Consider the following 15807-nt stretch of genomic DNA (forward strand, 5'->3'; position numbering starts at 1 on the left):
TCAAACTTTTTTCTGGCCTGTAATGTTCCTTGATAAAGATTCACTTGTACTGTTTTTCTGTCAGGTTGACAAATGGTCTAATATCTAGATTTATACGTTCAGATAATACTACTTTGTGTATTTCTGGGAGAATAATCTAAAATATGGGAATTTATGAAAAATTAAGTAAGATTTTTCCCCCTGTTGGGTCCATCTCCTGACATCAACCAATCCCCTTTCAGAGACTTAGGCTGTGTTCCTTCATGAAGACCATTTTGCAAATATTTTTTGTCTTGTATGCAAAAGGTCAGATATAAAGATCAACTTTAGATAGCTTTAGAGCCTCACTTAAATTTGCTGGCGGTGAACCCTTCTAAAAATTTTCATCACATTTCTCATCAAAAAGTAAAAAAGAAAATATTACCTTTTCCTTGCAATAGAGTATTGGGATTTGTCTAAACAATTTTTCCATTTTGAACATGATTCTGGCAGACAGTCTCTTGTGTGCTAATTTTACCTTCAGCATTTTAGGATTTGCAAGTACAGTAAATGAAACAAGAGGACTACTCAGTAGAGAGCATGTTCTCGCCATGCTAAGCAGTCTTATTTTACTATCAACTCCCCTGCATACTTGTATATAAATGTATTTTTTAAAATATAATGAATTCCCCCCTGGGTCATACCCCACATGTCCACAAAGTTTCGTTGAAATTGGTTATATAGTTTTTTGCGTAATTTTGCTCACAAACAAAAAATAAACCAACATAACATTTGCAGTTTAATTAACATTATTTTCAAAGTCATGCTGGGTATTTGTACTTTGATTTACTTTATTCAAAATGTTGCAGATTCATTCTTGGGTCATACCCAACATGACAACCAAGTTTGGTCAAAACCGGTGAAGTAGTTTTTGTGTAAAGTCGCCTCGCAAACAAACAGTCGACAAGTGTGGATACATACCCTTCGCAAAATCTTAGAGAGAGAGAGAGAGAGAGAGAGAGAGAGAGAGAGAGAGAGAGAGAGAGAGAGAGAGAGAGAGAGAGAGAGAGAGAGAGACCCCCAGCAGATTCAGACCTTTTTGAAATATGACAGATCTATGAACCATTGTTTAATAATAACCTTAAAGTATTTCTTCGTGGAGCCAATATTATTATTGTAATTATTGTTATTATTATTGTGATTTCAGGTAGTAGGTTAGCTTGGGCACCAGCCACCCAGTGAGATACTACCTCTAGAAAGTTATTGGGTCCTTTGACTGGCCAGACAGTACTACATTGGACCCCTCTCTCTGGTTACATTTATTTCTGTCTTTGCCTACACATACACCTAATAGTCTGGCATATTATTTCCACATTCTCCTTTGTAATTGTTCAGTGGCTACTTTCCTCTTGGTAAGGGTAGAAGAGACTCTTTAAGCTTTGGCAAGCAGCTCTTTTAGGAAAGGGACAATCCAAAATCAAATAATTGTTCTCTAGTCTTGGGTAGTACCATAGCCTCTGTACCACGGCCTTCCACTGTCTTGGATTAGAGTTCTCTTGCTTGAGGATACACTCGGGCACACTATTCTTATTTATCTTCCTCTAATTTAATTTTGATATCCTTAAAATATTTTATTTTGATTGTATTACTTCTCTTGTAATGTATTAATTTCCTTGTCTTTTCCTCACTGGGCTATTTTCCCTGTTGGAGCCCTTGGGCTTATAGGATCTTAATTTTCCAGCTATAGTTGTAGCTCAACGTTTAATAATAATAACAATAGTAATAATAATAACAATAATAATAATAATAAATTATCATCATTTATATAACTTAACGTCACCTGTATAAACGTAGAATCAGCTTTAAGTATTACCTCTAAGATTTATAATATTATGATGATATTTCTATCGTTTTTCGTGTATTCATAGTATTAAATAAGTTTAGAAAATAAATAATATAAAAGATAAAAATATGAAAACGATAATAAACAACTACAGTGGGAAATTATAAATACAATTTTAAAGACACATTACTTAAAGTAAATTCCTCTGGGAGTCAACGCCGCCATTGCTCCGAGAACCAGAAATATAAGTCACCGAATGTAAACAATGTCTCCTCCGGTCTTCGAAAAGTCCCCGGTATTTCATTTATAATTTTGAGGAAGTTTTGGATCCTAAATCAAAGTTAATAGTTTTAAATGAAGGAGACGTGAATAATCTTGAGTTTATGTAAGTAAAATTGCCGTATATAAAGTAATACTTCGATTATAATTAAGTCTTTCAATTAAATTGCCGTATATAAAGTAATACTTCGATTATAATTAAGTCTTTCAGATTCTGTTTTCTATACCTTCCTTCCATATTGTGGTCCTTTCTATCAATATTTTTATTTTGCCTATATAGTTTTCCTCTCGTTTTTAATGCAATGAATGGCCTCATTGCCCCGACGCCAATCTCATCTGATCCTATACTGTTTTATGACAATAAGCTAGACTGATTTCGATTCGTAACTTAGGAGAACGCGGATGCATTAATGTAGTTTAGGGTTAAGTAGGGTGAATGTAGCTGTTTGTGACAGGTGTAAACTTAGTCATTATTTGTTTAATCAGTTTTATTTATGGGAATGTTATTGTTTATTTCGGTCTAAAATACTGTACGTTAATCTAATTTTACGATTTATGAGATATGTTTGACTTTCACCCCGAATGTTAACTATGTATGGATATGGTTCCTAGGTTTGGTTGCGAACCTTAGGTTAGGTGGGTTTCTCGTGTTTATTTCCCTTTTTAGAATGTCTTTTTTTTTTTAATCCATTAAATATCTCCATGTTTTTATTAGATAGGAAAAAATACCAATTATCTCCGAGTTTGTCATTTTTTCAGTCATAACTTTTGTAATTTTACATCCTATGTCACAACGAACTACTAAGGCTTCAATGAAATTTTCTAAGCTTAACCCTTTTACCCCTAAAGGACGTACTGGTGCGTTTCACAAAACTCATCCCTTTACCCTCATGGACGTACCGGTACTTCCTTGTGAAAAACTGCAATTTACATTTTTTTTTGCATATTTTTGATAATTTTTTGAGAAACTTCATGCATTTTCCAAGAGAATGAGACCAACCTGACCTCTCTATGATGAAAATTAAGGTTGTTCGAGCAATTTAAAAAAAATATATGGCAAAATGTGCTTGAAAAAAAATAACCCCTGGTGGTTAAGGTTTGGAAAGTTCCAAATAGCCTGGGGGTAAAAGGGTTAAGTACCCCTACCTAACCTCACCTATGCCAGTGTATTATTACTGGGGGGCACCAATACTCCCTTTTGATCTCTATCGAATCTAATTAGCAACTGCGTCCGCTGTTCCATGAGGAATTTGTAGAACTGTTAAATGTACTTTTAAGTTAGTCTTAGTTGAGGTAACAGTTTTATTATGATTATGGACAGAAAAACCTTTTCTGGGAAAAAACAGGTGTTTCCTATAGAAAAACATCCATTTTCTTTGAAAAGGACTTTTTTCAATATTAAACTTACCCGATAATCATGTAGCTGTCAACTCCGTTGCCTGACAGAATTCTACGGGAGGGATACGCCAGCTATCACAATACTAGAAGGGGGTGTACTCACCAGCGCCACCTGTGGCCAGGTACTACAGTACTTCTTGTTGACACCTCCTCAATTTTTCCTCTGTCGTGCTTCCGGCAAGACGTTCTGGGATACGCTTATGATCTTGGAGTATTTTCACGTCTTTTGGTGAAGTATTTCTCTCAGATTTCGGCTGTCGCTTTACTGGAAAACTTCTATATTAGCTTAGATAGCTATTATTTAGACTGATTCATGGTTAACGATCTTTTTGCTTGATTTGGAATCCCCACTTGGCTAACTCTTTGATTCAAGATGTCTGACATTTCACAAGCCCCACCCCATAGACGATGTAGGTCTTGTAATAGGCGTATTCCGAAGGCCTCGGTAGATCCTCACACCGCTTGTTCTGACTGTAGGGAAAGACCCTGTCAGTTGGAAGATCGATGTGAGGAATGCGCCGGACTTTCGGAACTTGATTTTGTCCGTTTTCTTAAGTATTCAACCAAGTTAGAGAGAGAGAGAGTTAGGAGGAGTTCTTCTCGCTCTTCACTTTTTTCCTCACCTCATGATCCCCTACCTTTTCCTCCCCCTGTAGTGGCTACCCCCGAACCTACTATTTGCCCTCAACCTGATATGTCTGTTGTTTTGCGTGCCATTCAGGCTTTAGGTGACAAAGTGGAGTCGGTGGTTAGTGATCATAAGTCTCTTATGGCCGAAGTCAAGGAACTTAAGGTCAAGAGTGCAGTGGGTGGTAATAGTGCCAGTGCTGTGACGAGTGCTAGTGTCAGTGCAGTGCCAAGTGCTAGTGTCAGTGTCAGTGTGGTGCGTGAGGGTACTTCTGTGCGTGCCAGTCGTCCTCCCAGTCCGGGACCTCTTGCAAGCTCCCAAGCCCAGGGGAGAAGCAATGTCGAAGGGCAAAAGGGTTCGGCAGGCCTTGATCGGCGCACAGAAGTATCCTCGGTGGTTGCGGGCGTGTCTTCCAGAGACCGTCACTCCCACCCGCAGACGATTGAGCCCGTCTTTTACTCGTCTGCAGAAGAATTGTCAGGGAGGAAACGTTGGACTCAGGTCTCAAGACCTCTCAAACGCAGAGTCCAGACCTCAAGAGCTCTACAACCTGGCTGCAGTCATTGGATCAGCTCTGACTCGCCGCAGTCATCAGTTGAAGGCACTCCTCCTAAGAGGAGTAAGGTGCTGCCGCAACAGATCTCTTCTGTTAAGGCTTTGCCTCAGCAGACCTTAGTGTCTGCCGACCCCAAGTTGACTCTACTGCAGTCCATGCAGTCACAACTTGCGGTCTTGATGCGTGAGTGTCAGGCTGAGAAGGTTACACCTCCTCCTGCGATCGCTCCGCCTAACCGCAGTCCTGCCTGCCAGGCGTACGATGTTGAGGCTCCTCAGGATACCTTACCACGTACTGAGTTACCAGTTTCCATTGGTGTGCAGCTACCTCCGCCTTCCTTAAGGCAACCTCAGCAATGGGAACAGGAAGCTTATACCTTACTTCCTCCGCTTCCACTTGCGGTTCCACCAGTGAGGCAACACTCTCTTGAGGTACAACAACCTCTCCCATCCATGAGGCAGACACCTCAGCTCTCGCTGCAGCGACCTCAACCCTCCTCAAGGCGAGAGCCTCAACACCTTAGCCTTGCGCCTCAGGAACCTCAACTCGCGAGACAAGTAATGCGCTCTGCGCAGCCTCTACCCCAACTCTCGCAGCTCACACCTCAGGAACCTCAACTCGTTCCTCAGGAACTTGCTACTGCGCATCCGCTCACCTTACAGCAAGCGCAACCCTTAAGGCAAGACACTCATGCCAGGAGTCAGCCTCCTCCACCCATGCGCCTTCCTTCTGCTACTCCTTTTGACCAGCCTTTGCAGCCTGAACCTCAGGTTTTGCCTCAGCAGCAGAGACTTGAGGATGAAACCACAAGCGTTTTTGCTCCCGCTCGTGCTGACTCTGCTGTTCAGCATACCTTACCTCTCACTTCGCTACACTCTGGTGATGAGGTTTCTGATGATGAGGCTGCACACCTGGATCCCTCATCAGACGTGGATGAATCCAAGTCCTCTCCGCCTCCTATTGACTTTCGTAAGGTCTTGACTCTTTTCAGAGAGGTATACCCAGACCATTTTGTCTCTGCTACCCCCCGCTCTCCGCCATCTGAGTTTTCGCTGGGCATGCAGCCAACCAAGTCTTCTTATACTAAGCTCGTCTTTGCAAGGTCCTCTAAGAGAGCGTTAAGAATTTTAGGGGAGTGGTTGCAGTCTAAGCAACAACTAGGAAAGACTTCCTTTATGTTTCCTCCGACTAAGCTCACTTCTAAAGCGGGCGTTTGGTATGCCACAGGAGAGGAACCAGGCTTGGGAGTACCTGCCTCTGCCCAGGCTGACTTCTCAAGTTTGGTAGACTCTCCTCGTAGAACAGCAATGAGGCGCTCTAAGGTTTGCTGGACCTTCTCCGATCTAGATCACTTCCTAAAGGGTGTATTTAGAGCCTTTGAGATGTTCAATTTCCTAGACTGGTGCCTGGGGGCCCTTAGCAAGAAGACCTCCCCTGCGGACAAGGACTCTGCCATGCTCTTAATGTCCTGCATGGATAAGGCTATTAGGGATGGATCTGGCGAGCTTGCTTCAATGTTTGTGTCAGGAGTGCTTAAGAAAAGGGAGCAGCTTTGTTCCTTCCTTTCCTCCAGCATCACACCTTGTCAAAGGTCTCAACTCCTTTTCGCTCCGCTCTCTAAGTTCCTGTTTCCTGAAGAGCTTGTTAAGGACTTGTCTGCGGCCCTGATACAAAAGGACACCCATGATCTTGTGGCCTCATCAGCTCGTAAGACTAAGGTTGCTACCTCAGTCCCCAGGACTTATCGCACCCCAGTGGCTGATACTCCTGCTACGAGGTTTATTCCGCCCTTTCGTGGTAGAGCCCCCAGCCGAGGAAGCTCCCGTCCAGACTCTTCCAGGAGCAAGTCTAGGAAAGGTTCCAAGGCTTCTAAAGGCAAAAACTGACTCTCCTCCTCTCCAGACAGCAGTAGGAGCCAGACTCAAGATCTTCTGGCAAGCATGGGAAAAGAGGTGCAGACGCCCAGTCTGTCAGTTGGCTGAGGGAGGGTTACAGGATACCATTCTGCCGCAAACCCCCTCTGACCACATCTCCCATCAACCTCTCTCCCAACTACAAAGAAAAGGACAAGAGGCTAGCGTTGCACCAGGAGGTGTCGCTCCTGTTACAGAAGAAGGCAGTGGTTATAGTCCGGGACCATCAATCCCCGGGCTTCTACAACCGTCTCTTTCTGGTGGCCAAGAAGACAGGAGGTTGGAGACCGGTGCTGGACGTCAGCGCGCTCAATGCTTATGTCACCAAGCAGACGTTCACGATGGAGACGACGAAGTCGGTCCTAGCAGCGGTCAGGCAGGAGGACTGGATGGTCTCGTTGGACCTGAAAGATGCTTACTTTCACGTTCCTATTCATCCAGACTCCCAACCTTTCCTGAGATTCGTTTTTGGAAAGGTTGTCTACCAATTCCAAGCCCTGTGTTTTGGCCTAAGCACAGCTCCTATGGTGTTTACGCATCTGATGAGGAATATAGCAAAATTCCTCCACTTATCGGACATCAGAGCCTCCCTTTATTTAGACGACTGGCTGTTGAGAGCCTCCACGAGTCGTCGCTGTCTGGAGAGTCTCAACTGGACTTTGGACTTGATCAAAGAACTGGGTCTGTTAGTCAATCTAGAAAAGTCCCAGCTCATTCCCTCCCAATCCATTGTGTACCTGGGAATGGAGATTCGGAGTCAGGATTTTCGGGCTTTTCCATCGGCCCCAAGGATAAGCCAAGCCCTAGATTGCATCCTGAGCATGCTGAAGAGGAGCAGTTGCTCGGTGAGACAGTGGATGAGTCTCACAGGGACCCTTTCATCGTTGGCCCTGTTCGTCGAGCTAGGGAGACTCCACCTCCGCCCTCTTCAATTCCATCTAGCAGCTCATTGGGACAAGGGTTTGACTCTCGAAACAGTCTCTATCCCAGTCACCAAAGAGATGAAGACCACTCTCTTGTGGTGGAAGACCAATCTCCTTCTCAGGGAGGGCCTATCGTTGGCGATTCAGAACCCCAATCTTCATCTCTTCTCGGATGCATCGGACTCGGGCTGGGGCGCGACCTTGAACGGACAGGAGTGCTCGGGAACGTGGAACGAGGAACAGGAAACGCTCCACATCAACTGCAAGGAGCTACTAGCAGTTCATTTAGCCCTATTGAACTTCAAGTCCCTCCTGCTAGGCAAGGTGGTGGAGGTGAACTCCGACAACACCACAGCCTTGGCTTACATCTCCAAGCAAGGAGGGACCCATTCGAGGAGCCTATACGAGATAGCAAGGGACCTCCTCATTTGGTCAAGAAGTCTAAACCTCACCCTAGTTACGAGGTTCATTCAGGGCAACATGAACGTCTCAGCAGATCGCCTAAGCAGAAGGGATCAGGTCATCCCCACGGAATGGACCCTCCACAAGAGCGTGTGCAACAGACTTTGGACCTTGTGGGGTCAGCCGACAATAGATCTGTTTGCCACCTCCATGACCAAGAGACTTCCTTTGTACTGTTCCCCAGTTCCAGACCCAGCAGCAGTTCATGTGGATGCTTTTCTGCTGAACTGGTCCCATCTCGACCTTTACGCATTCCCACCGTTCAAGATCATAAACAAAGTCCTTCAGAAGTTCATCTCGCACGAAGGGACACGGCTGACGCTGGTTGCTCCCCTTTGGCCTGCAAGAGAATGATTCACAGAGGTACTACAATGGCTGGTCGACGTCCCCAGGACTCTCCCTCTAAGAGTGGACCTTCTACGTCAACCTCACGTAGACAGGTTGCACCCAAACCTCCACGCTCTTCGGCTGACTGCCTTCAGACTGTCGAAAGATTCGCTAGAGCTAGAGGCTTTTCGAAGGAGGCAGCCAGTGCGATTGCCAGAGCAAGGAGGGTATCCACTCGTAGAGTCTACCAATCCAAGTGGGAAGTCTTCCGGAGCTGGTGTAAAGCCAATGCAGTTTCCTCTACCAATACCTCTGTGACCCAAATAGCTGACTTCCTATTACATCTTAGGAATGAGAGATCCCTTTCAGCTCCTACGATTAAAGGGTACAGGAGTATGTTGGCTTCAGTTCTCCGCCACAGAGGTTTGGACCTTTCTTCCAACAAGGACCTTCAAGACATCCTTAAGTCTTTCGAGACTACTAAAGAACGTCGTTTACCCACTCCAGGCTGGAATCTAGACGTAGTCTTAAGGTTCCTTATGTCACCTAGGTTCGAACCTCTCCAGTCAGCTTCCTTCAAGGACCTTACCCTCAAGACTCTTTTTCTCGTCTGCCTTGCAACAGCTAAAAGAGTCAGTGAGGTTCATGCCTTCAGCAAGAACATTGGGTTCACATCCGAATCTGCAACATGTTCTTTACAGCTCGGATTCTTAGCTAAGAATGAACTTCCTTCACGTCCTTGGCCTAGATCGTTTGAAATTCCTAGCCTCTCCAACATGGTAGGTAACGAGCTAGAAAGAGTTCTTTGCCCTGTCAGAGCTCTGGAATTTTATCTTAATAGGTCAAAACCTATTCGAGGACAGTCAGAAGCCTTATGGTGTGCAATCAAGAAACCTTCGAGGCCCATGTCCAAAAACGGGGTTTCGTATTATATAAGGCTTCTGATTAGAGAAGCCCATTCTCACTTGAAGGAGGAAGACCTTGCTTTGCTGAAGGTAAGGACCCACGAAGTGAGAGCCGTAGCCACTTCGATGGCCTTTAATAAAAACCGTTCTCTGCAGAGCATAATGGATGCAACCTATTGGAGGAGCAAGTCAGTGTTTGCATCATTTTATCTTAAAGATGTCCAGTCTCTTTACGAGAACTGCTACACCCTGGGACCATTCGTAGCAGCGAGTGCAGTAGTTGGTGAGGGCTCAGCCACTACATTCCCTTAATCCCATAACCTTTTTTAACCTTTCTCTTGAATGCTTTTATTGTTGTTTTTATGGTTGTTACGGTAGGCTAAGAAGCCTTCCGCATCCTTTTGATTTGGCGGGTGGTCAATTCATTCTTGAGAAGCGCCTGGGTTAGAGGTTGTGTAGAGGTCCTTTAGTAGGGGTTGCAGCCCTATATACTTTAGCACCTTAGAGTTGATTCAGCCTCCTAAGAGGAACGCTGCGCTCAGTAAGGAAGACGAACTTAAAATAAGGCAGAGTAACGGTTCAAGTCGACTTCCTTACCAGGTACTTATTATTTCATTGTTATTTGGAGATAACTGATTATATGAAATACGGGATACTTAGCTATCCTTTAATCTTGTACACTGGTTTTCACCCACCCCCCTGGGTGTGAATCAGCTACATGATTATCGGGTAAGTTTAATATTGAAAAATGTTATTTTTATTAGTAAAATAAATTTTTGAATATACTTACCCGATAATCATGATTTAATTGACCCTCCCTTCCTCCCCATAGAGAACCAGTGGACCGAGGAAAAATTGAGGAGGTGTCAACAAGAAGTACTGTAGTACCTGGCCACAGGTGGCGCTGGTGAGTACACCCCCTTCTAGTATTGTGATAGCTGGCGTATCCCTCCCGTAGAATTCTGTCGGGCAACGGAGTTGACAGCTACATGATTATCGGGTAAGTATATTCAAAAATTTATTTTACTAATAAAAATAACATATTTTCACTGCAAATAAAAACTTAATTACATGTACCTAAGAAATGATAATCAATGGGGTTAATGTGCACAGCACATCACGTACCACTTGCCAGTACATAGGAGCTTGAATTTTTTTCTTTTTCCGTGAGCGAAGCAGGCACAAGGCGGAACTAAAACACGTATTTCTAAAAAAAAAATATCCCCGTTCTTAGACGGTCTAGCTGGTTTTCAGTTTATTTGCTGTTTAGATGAAGGTCAGATTCAGTAAAACTATTTTTTCCTTTTAAAATGTTATTCCTTCATTAACTATAATTTTACCGAGGTAACTAGGTAGGTCGGCGGGGTTGTGGGTTGTTGCAACCCCCCCCCACTCCCCCAATAATCACATGCCAACATAAGAAAAGTGTGGTGGGAGAACCCTAAGCTAGGCCATATCTCTTAAATTTTAAAATGGGATGGAATCTCCCTTTTTCTATCCCTGGGCTGACCCTTGTCCATCGATCTACAAACCTTCCTTGCTATTGTGAGAATGAATTCCAGGGTAGAAAATGTCATTAGCTTACTGTCATTCATGTGTCTCTCGTAATTCTATTTGCCATAATTATTCTAGAAAGCAGTGAGACAGTTATCTCGCAGTCCTTGTTATGTAAACCACATCCTTGTGTGAATCAGTTATGAATATTACAGTCTCACAATTAAAAGACTAAACAAAGTTTACTTTTTCATTAAATATTCTTTTATGTTTTTTAAATATTTTATAGTATTTCTTTTTCTAGTTAAAGCCATGAGATTAATTTAAGAAAGTAATATATTGTTAGGCCAAAGATCTTGCTACTCAAAGTCAACCACGCCTCAAAAGGGGTGAAGTAATACTAGATTATAAAACTGAAAAACAACCCTAATGATGTATTACTTACACCATGCTTCGTCAAGATATTTTATTTGTGATTATTGTAAGTTTTGAATGTATTTTGTTTCCAAAAATACAGTACAAAGGTCTTGAGTGAAGAAAAGATTAGCTTAGTAACTGCACACGAGGATCTGTTTACCATCTCTTACAGAAGGAACTTCTTTAGTGTGGATTTAACCCTTTTACCCCTAGGCTATTTGGAACTTTCCAACCCTTAACCCCCAGGCATTTTTTTTAAGCACATTTTGCAATACTGTATATATTTTTTTAATTGCTCTAAAAGCCTTAATTTTTGTTATGGAGAGGTCAGGTTGGTCTCATTTTTTTGGAAAATGCCCGAAGTTTCTCAAAAAGTTATCAAAAATATGCCAAAAAATAATGTAAATAGCAGTTTTCAATATTAAACTTAGCCGGTGATCATATAGCTGTCAGCTCTGCTGCCCGACAGAAAAACCTAAGGACAAAATACGCCAGCGATCGCTATACAGGTGGGGGTGTACATCAACAGCGCCATCTGTCGAGCAGGTACTCAAGTACTCCATGTCAACACAGAACCAATTTTCTCTCTGTCGTGCCACTGGCAAGACCTACTAAAATACGCTGTTACTAACTGGATTTGTTTTCACAACTATTTGGTGAAGTACACTATTCTAGTTTTGAGCTTTCGCTATGCAGGGGTTTTATCTTCATCTCAAAACTTGAACTCGTTTTGGATAGATTTAATTATGGTGACAAAGAGAGTATGGACTCTCTTTCACTTTTAAATGGCCGACCCTTCCCTTAGACGGAAGTGTGTTTAGGTTTTAGTAATTTTGCTTAACACGTTATAGATCTATATATTTTATATCTCTCCGCCTTTATTAGGCCTCTTCGATTAACTTTCCATTTATTATAAACATATAAAAAGAAATTTTTATGTTTTGTTTATTTGCGACCTTTCCTGATAGTAGGCGGTCCTAACTTGGAACCGAAGTTAATCAACGTTGAGCCCGTTATATCGTATTTAGCCTTTAAAGAATTTAAAACTTTTTAAATTTAATGTTTTATGAAAGAATTTCTTTGATAGTCTTCGTACTGTTTTCAAAGATGAACTAACGTTTAGTTTTTTTAGACTACGCAGTTGTTGACGTTCAGGACGTTCAACATGCACTCTATCGTTACGATAGAGAGAGAGTGTATCACGGTTTCACTTTGCAGTAAGAGTAAATCGATTCTGACGTTTCGTTCATTCTTTCTTAACTTAAATGGTTTAAATTCTAAATTAAAGGAACTTTTTACTTGGAAAACCTTTCAGTTTTTTCCTTTAGCCATATAACATGTTTTTTTGACGATATATAATTGGGCTCTTCTCTCAGGTGCGAAATCAAGAGAGAAAGAGAGAGAGAGATAGAGACGGAGGGAGAGAGAGGAAAAAAAAAAAACGTTCCGTTCAAGCGGGTAACGTTGTTCTCGTGTCACTCTCCTCCCTAGTCGCTGTACGGGGAAGAAGGTAAAACGTTTCTAGGGTTTTATTCTTGTCCCCAGGCTATGTGCGGTGAGAGATTGTAAACGTAGTTTAATTGAACTAGTGTTTAGTCTCTTTCCCAGCCACTGAATTCTTTATCTTTATATGTTTTCTGTTTTTGCTAGTATTAATGAGCTGCATTATACGACTGTTTTCGCAATTACTACCTTTTAATGAAGGGTAGAATTGCGTGTTTCAGGTAGAAATCGGTAGAAGTTTCGATTTCAGTGAAATAAGTGCAAAACAGAAAATCGAAGTGATAAAGTGATATGCGCAAAGTGTTAGTGTTGTGTCCGAGGGTTCGTCTGTTCGTGCCTGTCGTTCACCTAGTCCGGGACCTCTTGCAAGCTCCCAAGCCCAGGGGAGAAGTAATGTCGAACGACTTATGGGTTCGTCAGGCCTTGATCAACGAACAGACGTTTTCCCTCCGTGGTTTCGGGCGTATCTACCCAAGATCGCCCCACCCACACAAAGACGAGAGAGCCCATTTACTTCTCGTCTGCGGAAGAGGTTTCTCGTAAGAAACATTGGACCAAGGTCTCGCAGCTTATTAAGTGCAAGTCGGTCCCTTCCGCGCAAGTCCAACGGCCCAGGTGTAGCCACTGGGTCAGTTCGGACTCGCTGCAGTCTTCCGACGACTGCTCACCTCCTAAGAGAGGCAAAGCGGTACCGCAACAGGCAGTAACACCGTCTGTTGCCGCACCTGCTACTGTAGACCCTAAGTGGTCTTTGCTACAGTCTATGCAGACACAGTTAGCATCTTTTATGCAGGAGTATCGTGCGGAGTAGGTTGACGCTGCACCCGTTAGCCTACAACCAACCACGGTTGTGCGTACAGTAGACACTGACGCTACCTGCTCCCGCACTCCGCTTGTGAGAGTTCCACCTCCCATGCGCAGTGTACCCTGCCAGCCGCACGTTGACGTTCACAGACGCACGCTACCCTCCGTTGACGTTCGCGAGTTGCCACAACAACAGGAGGGTGGAGTTAAGTTGCTTTGTTTTGACACTGTGCGTCAACCTCCGCAACCCACTGTGGTTACCGCTACACGCCCGCAGCAGACTAGTCAGTCAGGAGTAGAGGCTTTGCTTCCCCACACAGCTATGGTTGTTGCCAGCTCACAGACTGTCAAGCAGTTACATGACGTTGCCTTCTGGTCTGCTACTAATGCACCAGTGCTGTATGTCCTCACGCACCTGTTGTGGTTGACAGTTCAGTTTTTGGCAGTTCACAGACTGTCAGGCAGTTACATAACGTTGCCTTCTGGTCTGCTGCTAATGCACCAGTGAGACCCTCACTGAGATACCTAGCTTTTCTCGGACAAGGTTCCTGTAGATGAGAAAGTGCTGTTCGCCCTCCTACTGATATTCCTTTGAGGACTCTGTCTTTTGGAGAGGAGCCTTAAGCTGCTTAGCCTCCTATGGACTTTAATTAAATCATGATGATTTTTTAAGGATCTTCGTCCGGATCTTGTAACTGCTGCTCCTCGTTCGCCTCACGTCAGAACTTACACTAGGCCTAGCTACTTCGAAGCCGTTGTTGTTAAGCTAGTGCTCTCTCGCTCTCCTAGAGAGCGTTACGTTGGCTAGGCGACTGGTTTTGCACCAGGAGGAGTTTTAGGGATACAGCCTTTGATTTCCCTTCTTTTAAACTGGCTTATAGAGCGAGAGTCTGATAGGACACGAGAGAAGTTCTCGGCTTGGGAGTTCATGCCTCTGCCCAGGTAGACTTCTCAATTCTGGTAGACTCGCCCTGGCGCCTAGCCAGGAGACGCTCCAGTTGTTTACAGGTCAACTTCTCAACTTTTGTCGAGCCTTTGAAGTTTTGCTGTACTATTATGCACACATAACAAGGCTTCCAGGGATGGTAAATGGTTCCGCCTCAGTCGCTAACCCCGTCTGTTGCCACACCTGCTCCCGTAGACCCTAAATGGGCTTTGCTGCAAGACATGCAGTCCAAGCTTGTGTCCTTGATAGAGGACTTAAATACGGAGAAGAACCTTCTGGCCAACAACCTTCCTACCGGTTGGTTGTGCGCCCTGTTACTCGCGTCTGCCAGTTGAGGTGGTTCCTCCACCGATGCGACCCAGTGTGGGTTGCCAGTCGCACGTTGACGTTAAGCGACGCTCGGAGGTGGTTGTTGACGTTCAGTGTGTCACTAGGAAGACGTTCAACAACCAGCAGAGGTGACTTGTTGTGACGCAGTGCGTCAACCTCAGCAACCCGGTAGGGTGTTGACTGCACAACCCAGACAGTCTAGACAGTTTCGGGTTGACGCTGTACTTCCTCGCGCAACCATGGTTGTTGACAGTTCACAGACTGTGCAGTAGTGCCATGATATTGCGTCCGGCTCCGTCACGCATCCACCAGTGCGACCGGATTCAGCGAGTCAGACGTTGCCCACTCCGTTGCCGTTTCCTCATCAGTTTCAGATGAGGAACCCTCTGATGAGGACGTTGCTGAACAAGACGATCAACCCCCAGCCCTGCTATCCATCCAGAAGATGCTGAAGAAGGAACGCTGCCCAGTCAGGCTGTGGATGAGTCTGGTAGGGACACTGTCATCCGTGGATCAATTTGTGTCACTAGGAAGACTACACCTCCGTCCTCTTCTATACCATCTAGCTTTTCACTGGAAAAAGGACAAGACGCTAGAAGCGGTCTCGATCCCGGTTTCCGGAAAGATAAAGTCTGGTCTGATTTGGTGAAAGGACTATATCAACCTTAGAGAGGGTCTTCCCCTGACTGTTCAGACTCCCAACCACGTTCTCTTCTCGGACGCATCGGACGTAGGCTGGGGTGCGACATTAGACGGTAGGGAATGCTCGGGATTATGGAACTCGAGTCAAAGGACAATGCATTTCAACTGCAAGAAGCTACTGGCAGTACGTATGACCTGGAAAAGCTTCAGGTCTCTCCTTCAAGGCAAAGTGGTGGAGGTGAACTCGGACAACACCACGGCTTTGGCGTACATCTCCAAGCAAGGAGGGACCTACTCTCTGACATGGTACGAGATCGCAAGGGACCTCCTCACCTGGTCAAAAGGTCTAGACATTTCACTAGTAACGAGGTTCATCCAAGGCAACTTGAATGTCATGGCAGATTGTCTCAGTCGGAAGGGACAAATAATTCCAACAGAATGGACCCTCCACAAGGATGTATGCAAGAGACTTTGGGCCA

At 44.2% G+C, this 15807-nt stretch overlaps 1 protein-coding gene across 1 annotated transcript in view; it reads left to right on the top strand.

The window, feature by feature from the left end:
• Positions 1 to 2028: 2028 nt before the first annotated feature.
• The window catches only part of LOC137618753 (cytochrome c oxidase assembly protein COX18, mitochondrial), a 45135-nt gene continuing 31356 nt past the window's right edge, over positions 2029 to 15807 (top strand). The window contains exon 1 of the mRNA XM_068348934.1: positions 2029 to 2186. The gene's annotated coding sequence lies outside the window, so the exon portion shown is untranslated. The remainder of the gene's footprint in view (positions 2187 to 15807) is intronic.

Source organism: Palaemon carinicauda, chromosome 25 (assembly GCF_036898095.1).
Source record: "Palaemon carinicauda isolate YSFRI2023 chromosome 25, ASM3689809v2, whole genome shotgun sequence".
NCBI lineage: Eukaryota > Metazoa > Arthropoda > Malacostraca > Decapoda > Palaemonidae > Palaemon > Palaemon carinicauda.